This window comes from Oncorhynchus mykiss, chromosome 5 (assembly GCF_057628025.1).
Source record: "Oncorhynchus mykiss isolate SJ-2025 chromosome 5, ASM5762802v1, whole genome shotgun sequence".
NCBI classification, from domain to species: domain Eukaryota; kingdom Metazoa; phylum Chordata; class Actinopteri; order Salmoniformes; family Salmonidae; genus Oncorhynchus; species Oncorhynchus mykiss.
Genome location: NC_143026.1, coordinates 63033513 through 63047442, shown reverse-complemented (window position 1 = coordinate 63047442; position 13930 = coordinate 63033513). Strand labels below are relative to the sequence as shown.

At 39.5% G+C, this 13930-nt stretch overlaps 1 long non-coding RNA gene across 1 annotated transcript in view; it reads right to left on the bottom strand.

Moving 5' to 3' along the window:
- The window catches only part of LOC149983543 (uncharacterized), a 246593-nt gene extending 233571 nt beyond the window's left edge, over positions 1-13022 (bottom strand). Inside the window, exons 1-2 of the long non-coding RNA XR_016496222.1 lie at positions 12884-13022; positions 12455-12516 (exon numbers count right to left, since the gene is read on the bottom strand). This is a non-coding gene — a long non-coding RNA (uncharacterized LOC149983543). The remainder of the gene's footprint in view (positions 1-12454; positions 12517-12883) is intronic.
- Positions 13023-13930: the final 908 nt, after the last annotated feature.

Sequence of the window (13930 nt, the reverse complement as noted above, 5' to 3'; positions counted from 1 at the left end):
TTATATGCTGCATGGAGATTGTTTTTCTCCTTGACAGACATTTCCTGTCAGGATTAGTGGTCAAATATTAGCTGAATAATGAATTGAGTTGTTATGGTAGTTGTGATACTGTAGTGTTTGGTAGTTTAGTGTGTTGGGTAAATATCTCTGTCTGTGTTTTGACTATTTTAAGTTAATGTAGAGATTAGCTATAACGGGAGCGTTATCGGATGGATTCATGTGGTCTGTTTGTAAACTGTCTAAGCTTGGTTCCACACAAATACATTGGATTGAGGTGGATTTGGTCATGCAGGTCTCAGCACATCAGATGGTAGTGAATGAGATTACCAGGAGGAAGTGGATTTCCACTTTTTTCCAATTTTTTTGCTCCTGTGAATGAGGTTCACAATCCAAATTCTCTAAATCAGGTTTATCAAAGGATTTAAAATTGTCAATGGGAGTAAAACCAGCTTAGTGAAGTTAGTCTCAAGCTATGAATCATTGTACTGAAATGAAATGTAAGGGAGGATGTAAGAGGAGAATAAGAATCTCTCATGTCTCTCTCTGCAGCAACCAAAAGGGTGCTGGTTCGAATCCCATAGCCGACTAGGTGAAACATCTGTCAATGTGCCCTTGAGCAAGGCACTCAACCCTAAGCGCTCCAGGGTCGCCGTCAATAATGGCTGATCTCTGGCCATGACCGAACTCTCCGAGGGTATCTCAGGGGAGTGGGATACACATTTTTTTAATCCAATTCACACGTGTATAATAAATACACACTTGTACATGTGTGAATTATTATTATATTTTCCTCAAAGACCTGGTCAGTAACTTCTCTCATTTAACCATATGCCTTAAAATAGCAAGAACCACAGGGAAACCATTGAATCAAAAGAGGTTTTAATTTTCTGTTTTGCAAATACGGACCTTGGAAAAACTCTAACTAATATGCTCATCTATAGATTTGAACCAATATCAAAATATAAAACTAGCAACAACTTGGTACAAAAAGCATGTACTGCGAAATCAACCAATACTAAATCCATGTCAAATAGACACTTAAACACAGGTGTAGATAGTAAAACCAATAATTAGAAGTCAACCAAATCAAAACATGTAAAAGAAGAAACATATTTTCTAAATACACTATATATACAAAAGCATTTCAAATTAGTGGATTCGGCTATTTCAGCCACACCCGTTGCTGACAGGTGTAAAAAAAATTGAGCACACAGCCATGCAATCTCCATAGACAAACATTGGCAGTAGAATGGCCTTACTGAAGAGCTCAATGACTTTCAACGTGGCACCGTAATAGGATGCCACCTTCTCCAACAAGTCAGTTTGTCAAATTTCTGCCTTGCTAGAGCTGCCCCGGTCAACTGTAAGTGCTGTTATTGTGCAGTGGAAACGTCTAGGAGCAAATGGCTCAGCCACAAAGTGGTAGGCTACACAAGCTCACAGAACGGGACCTCAGAGTGCTGCAGCGAGTAAAAATGGTCTGTCCTCGGTTCCAACACTCACTAACAAGTTCCAAACTGCCTCTGGAAGCAACGTTCATGGTTCAGGCTAGGCCCCTGAGTTCCAGTGAAGGGAAATCTTAACGTTACAGTATACTATGACATTCTAGGCCATTCTGTGCTTCCATTAATGCCCCATGTGCACAAAGCAATGTCCATACAGAAATGGTTTGTCGAGATCGGCTTAGATACACCCCACGTCCCAACATGCCACGTCTGGACAGGTGAAAAAACCCCTGGCCAAGATTTGCTTTGCGGCCGTGGTACATGACATAGTTTTTGTGGCCCAGTCTTCGTACCCCAGCAAGTAGAATGAAGTCACCTTCTTCCCACATGGTCACTGATATCTGTAAAGAAACATAATATACTTCACTGGAACACTTCTCTAGCTACAAATATAGGCATATTTATCAACTCACTAAAACTGCAAAACTGGATGAGAGAAAGAGGGAAATGACCATCTGACTAAAGATAAAGAAAGAACGAAAGAAACACATTTTTATCTTGAATGTGGGGGTGATAAAGGTGCAAATTGATCAAATCTAGCTGGATAAAATACCCACCAATCAAATGTTATTCTAGGGTACTCGTGATGATTTGCCTATCCTATCAAGTTGTCGAACATTTCCTGACAAATTTTGAAGAAAGCTTTTAATGAGATTACCTATGTGAAGAGGACATTTCCTTCAATTCAACGTATTTTGACATGGCTTAGACCTATGACCAGGGTTGAAATTTACAAAAAATAGGGCATGTCAGGTGAGGTTAATTCAGGATGCTTTGAACATTAAATTATCAAACTCTGCTGATCTCAGGTGGAAAGTTGTATGAGGCGCATACAAAGAAACATACATACAAAGAAAAAAAAAACGTTCTTTTTTTTGTACCATCATCTAAAAAAGGCAAGAGAAAGGCCATAATGTATTATTCCAGCCCAGGTGCAATTTAGATTTTGGCCGCTAGATGGCAGCAGTGTATGTGCAACGTTTCGGACTGATCCAATGAACCATTACATTTGTAAATTTCTTTTGTATCAGGACTGCCCAAACTTTATGTCCAAAATCGTGCACTCTCCTCAAACAATAGCATGGTATTATTTCACTGTAATAGCTACTGTAAATAGGACAGTGCAGTTAGATTAACAAGCATTTTCTTGTTACTTACAAACTCATGCTAATCACATTAGCCTACGTTAGCTCAACCGTCCCGTGGGAATGGACACCGATCCCGAAGAAGTTTAAGGCTCTGCAAAGGAAATAATAATATTAATGGTTGATGGCAGTGGGTAACCAAATTATAGATTGCAGTCTCCTTGTCCAGACTGCTTTCAAGGTAAGGACACAAACATTTAGTATTTTGTAATTGGTGGAACTACAGTGCCTTGCAAAAGTATTCGACCCCCTTGAACTTTGCGACCTTTTGCCACATTTCAGGCTTCAAACATAAAGATATAAAACTGTATTTTTTTGTGAAGAATCAACAACAAGTGGGACACAATCATGAAGTGGAACGACATTTATTGGATATTTCAAACTTTTTTAACAAATCAAAAACTGAAAAATTGGGCGTGCAAAATTATTCAGCCCCCTTAAGTTAATACTTTGTAGCGCCACCTTTTGCTGCGATTACAGCTGTAAGTCGCTTGGGGTATGTCTCTATCAGTTTTGCACATCGAGAGACTGACATTTTTTCCCATTCCTCCTTGCAAAACAGCTCGAGCTCAGTGAGGTTGGATGGAGAGCATTTGTGAACAGCAGTTTTCAGTTCTTTCCACAGATTCTCGATTGGATTCAGGTCTGGACTTTGACTTGGCCATTCTAACACCTGGATATGTTTATTTTTGAACCATTCCATTGTAGATTTTGCTTTATGTTTTGGATCATTGTCTTGTTGGAAGACAAATCTCCGTCCCAGTCTCAGGTCTTTTGCAGACTCCATCAGGTTTTCTTCCAGAATGGTCCTGTATTTGGCTCCATCCATCTTCCCATCAATTTTAACCATCTTCCCTGTCCCTGCTGAAGAAAAGCAGGCCCAAACCATGATGCTGTCACCACCATGTTTGACAGTGGGGATGGTGTGTTCAGCTGTGTTGCTTTTACACCAAACATAACGTTTTGCATTGTTGCCAAAAAGTTCAATTTTGGTTTCATCTGACCAGAGCACCTTCTTCCACATGTTTGGTGTGTCTCCCAGGTGGCTTGTGGCAAACTTTAATTGACACTTTTTATGGATATCTTTAAGAAATGGCTTTCTTCTTGCCACTCTTCCATAAAGGCCAGATTTGTGCAATATACGACTGATTGTTGTCCTATGGACAGAGTCTCCCACCTCAGCTGTAGATCTCTGCAGTTCATCCAGAGTGATCATGGGCCTCTTGGCTGCATCTCTGATCAGTCTTCTCCTTGTATGAGCTGAAAGTTTAGAGGGACGGCCAGGTCTTGGTAGATTTGCAGTGGTCTGATACTCCTTCCATTTCAATATTATCGCTTGCACAGTGCTCCTTGGTATGTTTAAAGCTTGGGAAATCTTTTTGTATCCAAATCCGGCTTTAAACTTCTTCACAACAGTATCCCGGACCTGCCTGGTGTGTTCCTTGTTCTTCATGATGCTCTCTGCGCTTTTAACGGACCTCTGAGACTATCACAGTGCAGGTGCATTTATACGGAGACTTGATTACACACAGGTGGATTGTATTTATCATCATTAGTCATTTAGGTCAACATTGGATCATTCAGAGATCCTCACTGAACTTCTGGAGAGAGTTTGCTGCACTGAAAGTAAAGGGGCTGAATAATTTTGCACGCCCAATTTTTCAGTTTTGATTTGTTAAAAAAGTTTGAAATATCCAATAAATGTCGTTCCACTTCATGATTGTGTCCCACTTGTTGATTCTTCACAAAAAAAATACAGTTTTATATCTTTATGTTTGAAGCCTGAAATGTGGCAAAAGGTCGCAAAGTTAAAGGGGGCCGAATACTTTCGCAAGGCACTGTATTTCTTTAAAATAGGTCTGGAAGAAAATCCTACTTGCTCTCCAGGAGGGTTGGCCACCCCTGATCCATGTTTCCAACATGCTGGGTGTTTGAAAATGTTGATAAAACAATTAATTTCTCAAAATCACCCAAACTTCAAGAAAAATTGAATTAATCAATATTCAGGTAATTTATGCTTACTAGTTGAAGATCCTTGTCATCATCTTACTCTACATAGACAAAACGTGATGTATTTGAGTTGAGTCCCCTACCATCCTTGCCTAGTATGTGCAAAAACTAAAATGTTAAAAGTATATTTGAGGCCGGGTGTAATGGTTTCCCTCCTCTTCGTTTGAAGAGGAGAGGCGAGAAGGATCGGAGGACCAATATGCGGCGTGGTAAGTGTCCATGGTTGTTTATTTAAACACAAACTGAACACTAAAATACAAAAACAATAAACGTAACGTGAATAACCGAAAACAGTCCCGTGTGGTGTAAAACACAGACACGGAAACAATCACCCACAAACACAGTGAAACCCAGGCTACCTAAGTATGATTCTCAATCAGAGACAACTAATGACACCTGCCTCTGATTGAGAACCATACTAGGCCGAAACACAGAAATCCCAAAATCATAGAAAAACAAACGTAGACTGCCCACCCCAACTCACGCCCTGACCATACTAAATAACGACAAAACAAAGGAAATCAAGGTCAGAACGTGACACCGGGAGCATTTAACGTCCAATGCTTATTTATTGGACTTATTCAAAACTGTCCATGAATGGCGGCAAAAATATCCTCATATAATTCATTTTCAAAGCCGCAAGTAGGCATATCAGATTTAAAATGTGAAAATTGGCAAGAAGGGGAATGATAAAATAAGTGTGGGAAATAACAGTAGTGTTCTTGCCGACAAGCACACTAATTACCCTATATTTTAGCCCATTGTTAAGAATGCTCTTTCAACAGATAGCTCTGGCTTGCTGGTAACATCTGATCTGATCAGACTCCCTATGCAATTTAACTCCTCAATTACTGACTCTATTCAAAAAATCTTCCATGTCAAAAATACATATTTTGGGATTCTGTAATTGATAGACAATGGTAATTACCAATCAGACAAAAATCTGTTTTGGTGAATGCACGGTGTTGTTTTGTCTTCAGTCCTCCTTTGAATGCTGTGTGTACTGATTCAGTTCTAAATGACCGTCATTGAGTCCATCCTCACCTCCTCCTTCACTGCAGCAGATTTTACGGTCTGCTGAGAGGGTTATTGTCTGCCACCTGCACTCCATCGAGGTCCTGCATGACTCCAGGGTAGGGAAGCGTGCAGGAAAGATCATTGCCGATCCCTTCCACCAAAAATTATTTTCCAGTGCCTCACTCATGGATTTGAACCAGCAACCTTTCGGTTACTGGCCCAACGCTCTTAACCAGTAGGTTACCTGCCAATTACAGTTTTCATAGTGAAAATACTGTATGTGGATCTGTGGAAATTCTGCATTTATGTATATATTTTTTGTCTGTATATTCTGTTTATCATCTGTATATTCTGTTTATTGTGGCAGCACCATTTCACAGTCAAATTCCTGTACATGCAAATGTATTTAGCGAATAAAGCGGATTCTGACATGTTTAGCTGGTTAATCATATGCCAGTTTACATTTTATTATTTGGGACTGCTTATGTACTGGATGAACAATAGCACATTCTCCACTCTATGTCTTCATATACAACAATTCAAAATCCCCCACTTGTTGTGTGTGTTTCATTCCTTGGGCTTAATACCCTGAATATTGGCTCATGCTTGCAATTAGTGAACTTGTTTTATGGAGTTTTCTAGAGCTGACTGTCTGCTTTTAATTTAACAGCTTACTACACAACATACACTGAGTATTACTTTCTTAGATACAGTATGCATATCTCCCTGGCATATTACATAATTTATGCAGCAGCATACAATACATTTTTGGACTCACCTTGGTTTGCTGTGCTCACTTGAACAGGAAGAGAGGAAGAGAGTCCTTCTTGTGGGCTCTAGAAAGAGGCCTGAAAAAAACGGACTTGGAATCCAGAGTTGGATGACCATTCAAAATTATTTTCTGTATGTTCCCAGTCAAAGCTAGTTTTATCTTAGTTCCCAGTTGTTTTGAACTCACTGAAGACTGAGATTTCCCAGATCCACGTTTCCAGTTGTTTTGAACGCGGCATAAGTCATTCTGGATTGACAGCATGGCCAATGTATTCAAACTTTTCTGGCCCTTGGCGTTACCCACTTTTTTGTGATATCCAATTGGTAGTTACGATCTTGTCCATTGCTGCAATTCCCCTACAGACTCGGCAAGGGTCGGGAGCTGGTTGTGTGCCTTGAATTCTAAATAAATCACTGACAGTGTCACGAGAAGAGCAAACCCCACACAATCGTACCTCCTCCTCCATGCTTCAGGGCGGTTGGAACCAAAAATCTCAAATTTGATGTTGAGATGTGTCTGTTACTTGAACTCTGGGAAGCATGTATTTGTGATGCAATTTCTGAGGCTGGTAACTCTAATGAACTTATCCTCTGCAGCAGAGGTAACTACAGTATGGGACTTCCTTTCCTGTGGTGGTCCTCATGAGGGCCAGTTTCATCATAGCGCTTGATGGTTTTTGCGACTGCACTTGAAGAAACTTTCAAAGTTCCATGTCTTAAAGTAATGATGGACAGTTGTTTCTCTTTGCTTATTTGAGCTGTTCTTGCCATAATATGGACTTGGTCTTTTACCAAATACTCTTCTGTATACCACCCCTACCTTGTCACAACACAACTGATTGGCTCAAATACATTAAGAAGGAAAGAAATTATACAGTTAACTTTTAACAAGGCACAACATCAATTGAAATGCATTCCAAGTAACTACCTCATGAAGCTGGTTGAGAGAATGCCAAGTGTGCAAAGCTGTCATCAAGGCAAAGGGTGGATACTTTGAGGAATCTCAAATATAATTGATTTGTTTTACACTTTCTTGGTTACTACATGATTCCATATGTGTTATTTAATAGTTTTGATGACTTCACTATTATTCTACAATTCAGAAAATAGTAAAAAAAAAATAAAGAAAAACCCTTGGAATGAGTAGGTGTTGTGTCCAAACTTTTGACTGGAACTTTTTTTATTATTTATTTTTAATATTTGCTAAACAGGTGGGGCTCAAAACAGGTGTAGCCCTTCCCATCCTACCCTGAATGATGCGTAGAGTTCTAATTCCTAATTCTATGCATAGAACAGTTGCTGTATAATCTTATACTATTAGGCCTACAAGGGAGGCTCTATCTCTGCAGGTGATATCTGGTCAAAAATCACTGATACAGGTCCCACTGCAACCTCTGATTTGCTATGTCTCGAGAGCAACCTGAATTTGAATAAATGTAGGATTTGTCCATTTACTGTAGGCAAAATTTGATGTCATTGATAGTCAAAAAGTTTATATTGAAACACTAACCAAAGGTAGGCTTATAGATTGATTAGGAACACATTCATAAAGTCATAACATTTTTTGAAAAGATCAAATAAATCAACCACATATGAAAAAATTATTTAAAAAAATATACAGTACATCTGGGGCCAGAATAATGTGTTTTTAAATAAATGAGTAACTCAAAATGAGTTGGAAGGAGATTAATGCAATTAGGTCTAATAGTTGTTTGCTATAGGGCTCCTGCTGTTAGAGGGAGCTCCAGACTGCTGCTGCTCGACTGTAGTGGGCTCTAGCTGGATAAATGGGACAACACCTCTCAATTAACAATGCTTCATTTACACTGACTCGTACATCACTGACTCGTACATCTTTTCGAGTGGAGCCCTCCTGGACTCTATAAAGCGCTATCGGCACAGATCAGTAGGCGATCAACAGATTTGGTTTTTATTCATATCTATATATCAAGTTGTATTTCATGCTATGCCTGTGCCCAGCCAGGCTGTGTTAACAGATTATAGATCTTACAGAGGTTTAAATCATTGGCTTGAGCTCATCTGACTGACAAATCTTGCTTGGGTCTTGCTGAATTTGACAGCCTTTCATGATGGTTGCACTGAGGAGAAACACACGCATACACATACTGTACTACATGAGCACACAAACAAATACACACAATCTTGGTCTGTTTTCTCTCTCTCACACACACACACAAACTCGTGAAAGATGAACGTTTGAGCATGTAGCTATGCAGGTTAGATCGTGATCACAAGGTCATGTGCATTCGGAAAGTATTTAGACCCCTTGACTTTTTCCACATTTTGTTACGTGACAGCCTTATTCTAAAAATGATCAAATGTTTTTTCCCCTTCAATCTACACACAATAACCCATAACGACAAAGCAAAGACAGGTTTATATACATTTTTGCTAATTTAGTAAAAATAAAAAAATCTGAAATATTACATTTACATACGTTTTCAGACCCTTTACTCAGTACTTTGTTGAAGCACCTTTGGCAGCGATTACAGCCGCGAGTCTTCTTGGGTAAGACGCTACAGCCTTGGCACATGGGAGTCTCTCCCATTCTAACCTTCAGATCCTCTCAAGCTCTGTCAGGTTGGATGGGGAGTGTCGCTCCACAGCTATTTTCAGGTCTCTCCAGAGATGTTTGATCGAGTTCAAGTCCGGGCTCCATCTGGAGCACTCAAAGACATTCAGAGACTTGTCCCGAAGCTACTCCTGCATTGTCTTAGCTGTGCGCTTAGGGTCGTTGTCCTGTTGGAAGGTGAATCTTTGCCCCAGTGTGAGGTCCTGAGCAGGTTTTCACCAAAGTTTTAGCATATCAAATCACAGTTTATTAGTCACATACAGATTTACAGATGTTATTGCAGGGGCAGCAAAAGGCTTGTGTTTCTAGCCCCAACAGTGCAACAATACCTAACAGTAATGCACAGTAGCTGTGCAGGTTGGCTCGTGGTGGAGAGATCATGGGTATGATATATACAGTTGAAGTCGGAAGTTTACATACACTTAGGTTGGAGTCATTAAAACTCGTTTTTCAACCACTCCACAAATTTCTTGTCAACAAACTATAGTTTTAGCAAGTTGGTTAGGACATCTACTTTGTGCATGACACAAGTCATTTTTCCAACAACTGTTAACAGATTATTTCACTTATATTTCACTGTATCACAATTCCAGTGGGTCGGAAGTTTACATACACTAAGTTCACTGTGCCTCCAAACAGCTAGGAAAATTCCAGAAAACGATGTCATGGCTTTAGAAGCTTCTGATTGGCTAATAGACATAATTTGAGTCAATTGGAGGTATACCTGTGGATGTATTTCAAGGCCTACCTTCAAATGCAGTGCCTCTTTGCTTGACATCATGGGAAAATCAAAGAGTCCTCAGAAAAAAAATGGTGGACTTCTACATGTCTGGTTCATCCTTGGGAGCAATTTCCAAATGCCTGAGGGTACCACGTTCATCTGTACAAACAATAGTACTGTAACGAATCTCCTCTTCGTCCGAGGAAGAGTAAGAAGGATCGGACCAATATGCAGCGTGGTAAGTGTTCGTCATAATTTTTTGACTGAACGCACAAAAACAAAATAACAAAGTGAAATAGAAGAAACGAAACAGTTCTGTAATGTGACATACACTAAACAGAAAACAATCACCCACACCCAAAATGGGGAAAACAGGCTACCTAAGTATGATTCTCAGTCAGAGACAACGATTGACAGCTGCCTCTGATTGGGAAGCATACCAGGCCAAACACATAGAAATACCCAACATAGAACAAAAACATTGAATGCCAACCCCAACTCCTACCTAAAATAGAAACATACAAAAGGAACTAAGGTCAGGACATGACAAGTACGCAAGTATAAACACCATGGTCGGTCATCACACCGCTCAGGAAGGAGAAGTGTTCTGTCTCCTAGAGATTAACATACTTTGGTGGGAAAAGTGCAAATCAATCCCAGAACAACAGCAAAGGACCTTGTGAAGATGCTGGAGGAAAAGTATCTATATCCACAGTAAAACGAGTCCTATATCGACATAAACTGAAATGCCGCTCAGCAAGGAAGAAGCCACTGCTCCAAAAGTACTGATTACTGCACCTGTACATAGCCCATCTATAATTTAGCCCAAACTACCTCTTTCCCTACTGTATTTATTTATTTTGCTCCTTTGCACCCCATTATTTCTATCTCTGCTTTGCACATTCTTCCACTGCAAATCAACCATTCCAGTGTTTTACTTGCTATATAGTATTTACTTCGCCACCATGGCCCTTTTTTGCCTTCACCTCCCTTATCTCACCTCACTTGCTCACATTGTATATAGACTTATTTTTCTACTGTATTATTGACTGTATGTTTGTTTTACTCCATGTGTAACTCTGTGTTGTTGTATGTGTCGAACTGCTTTGCTTTATCTTGGCCAGGTCGCAATTGTAAATGAGAACTTGTTCTCAACTTGCCTACCTGGTTAATTAAAGGTGAAATAAAAAATAAAAAATAAAAAACGCCATAAAAAAGCCAGACTACGGTTTGCAACTGCACATGGGGACAAAGATCGTACTTTTTGGGGAAATGTCCTCTGGTCTGATGAAACAAAAATAGAACTGTTTGGCCACAATGACCATCGTTATGTTAGGAGGAAAAAGGGGGAGGCTTGCAAGTGGCAGCATCATATTGTGGGGGTGCTTTGCTGCAGGAGGGACTGGTGCACTTCACAAAATAGATGGCATCATGAAGGATGGAAAATTATGTGGATATATTGAAGCAACATCTCAAGACATCAGTTAAAGCTTGGTCGCAAATGGGTCTTCCAAATGGACAAGGACCCCAAGCATACTTCCAAAGTTGTGGCAAAATGGCTTAAGGACAACAAAGTCAAGGTATTGGAGTGGCCAGCACAAAGCCTTGACCTCAATCCCATAGAAAATTTGTGGGCAGAACTGAAAAAGCGTGAGCGAGCAAGGAGTCCTACAAACCTGACTCAGTTACACCAGCGCTGTCAGGAGGAATGGGCCAAAATTCACTCAACTTATTGTGGGAAGCTTGTGGAAGGCTAACCAAAACATTTGACCCAAGTTAAACAATTTAAAGGCAATGCTACCAAATACTAATTGAGTGTATGTAGACTTCTCACCCACTGGGAATGTGATGAAGGGAAGAAAAGCTGAAATAAATCATTCTCTCTAATATTATTCTGACATTTCACATTCTTAAAATAAAGTGGTGATCCTAACTGACCTAAGACAGGGAATTATGATTAAATGTCAGGAATTGTGAAAAACTGAGTTTAAATGCATTTGGCTAAGGTGTATGTAAACTTCCGACTTCAACTGTAAATGTACAGTACCAGTCAAAAGTTTGGACATACCTACTCATTCCAAGTTTATATTCAAAATTTAAAAACATTTCTACATAGTGAAGACTTCAAAACTATGAAATAACACATACAGTGGGGTAAAAAAGTATTTAGTCAGCCACCAATTGTGCAAGTTCTCCCACTTAAAAAGATGAGAGAGGCCTGTAATTTTCATCATAGGTACACTTCAACTATGACAGACAAAATGAGAAAAAAAATCCAGAAAATCACATTGTAGGATTTTGTATGAATGTATTTGTAAATTATGGTGGGAAATAAGGGCAATTAACAGGTGTGCCTTGTTAAAAGTTAATTTGTGGAATTTCTTTCCTCCTTAACCTTTCTGATCTCCCCATCCCGGATCCGGGATCGTGAATACAGACTCAAGCTCATTACCATAACGCAACGTTAACTATTCATGAAAATCGCAAATGAAATGAAATAAATATGCTAGCTCTCAAGCTTAGCCTTTTGTTAACAACACTGTCATCTCAGATTTTCAAAATATGCTTCTCAACCATTGCAAAACAAGCATTTGTGTAACAGTATTGATGGCTAACGTAGCATTTAGCATTAGCATTCAGCTGGCAACATTTACACAAAAAAACAGAAAAGCATTCAAATAAAATCATTTACCTTTGAAGAACTTCAGATGTTTTCAATGAGGAGACTCTCAGATAGCAAATGTTCAGTTTTTCCTGAAAGATTATTTGTTTAGGACAAATCGCTCCGTTTTCTGCGTCACGTTTAGCTATGAAAAAACCCCTGTATCCAGGATTGTGTAAATCTATCAGCAAGCTCATTAGCATAACACAACGTTAACTATTTATGAAAATCGCAAATGAAATGAAATAAATATGCCATCTCTCAAGCTTAGCCTTTTGTAAACAACACTGTCATCTCAGATTTTCAAAATATGCTTCTCAACCATAGGAAAACAATAATTTGTGTAAAAGTAGCTAGCTAGCGTTAGCATTTCGCGTTAGCATTAGCGTTAGCATTAGCGTTAGCATCCAGCACGCAACATTAACAAAAACATAAAAGCCTTCAAATAAAATAATTTACCTTTGAAGAACTTCTGATGTTTTCAATGAGGATACTCTCAGTTAGATAGCAGATGCTCAGTTTTTCCAAAAAGATTCCTTGTGTATTAGAAATAGCTCCGTTTTATACATCACATTTGGCTACCAAAAAAAATCCGAAAATTCAGTCCTCAAAACGCGAACTTTTTTCCAAATTAACTCCATAATATCGACTGAAAACATGGCAAACGTTGTTTAGAATCAATCATCAAGGTGTTTTTCACATATCTCTTCATTGATACATCGTTCTTGGACACATGCTTTCTCCCCTGAATCAAATGGTAAAGTAGAAGCAGCTGGCAATTGCGCACCGAATTCGACGCAGGACACCAGGCGGACACTTGGAAAATGTAGTCTCTTATGGTCAATCTTCCAATGATATGCCTACAAATACGTCACAATGCTGCTAAGACCTTGGGCGAACGACAGAAAGTGTAGGCTCATTCGTTGCGCAATCACAGCCATATAAGGAGAGAATGGAAAACAGAGCTTCAGAAATTCTGCTAATTCCTGGGTGATGCATCATCTTGGTTTCGCCTGTAGAATGAGTTCTGGGGCACTTACAGACAAAATCTTTGCAGATTCTGAAACTTCAGAGTGTTTTCTTTCCAAAACTGTCAATATGCATAGTCGAGCATCTTTTCGTGACAAAATATCGCGCTTAAAACGGGAACGTTTTTTATCCAAAAATGAAATAGCGCCCCTAGAGCTCTAACAGGTTAATGCATTTGTGCCAATCAGTTGTGTTGTGACAAGGTAGGTGTAATGTAAACGCTGGGGGTCGAGAAGCAGGTGCAGGTGGTAAGTTTAATATAACAAATAACATGGAATGATACAACGTAGGAGCAGCGTCTAGACATGAAGAACAGAAACAATAGTGCCTGGGGAAGGAACCTAAGTGAGTGCCAGATAAAGGGGAGGTAATGAGTCAGGAAATGGAGTCCAGGTGTGCTTAATGATGAAACGCAGGTGCGCGTAATGATGAAAGCCAGGTTCGCTAAGGATGGTTCCCAGGACTTGTGGTTAGTTA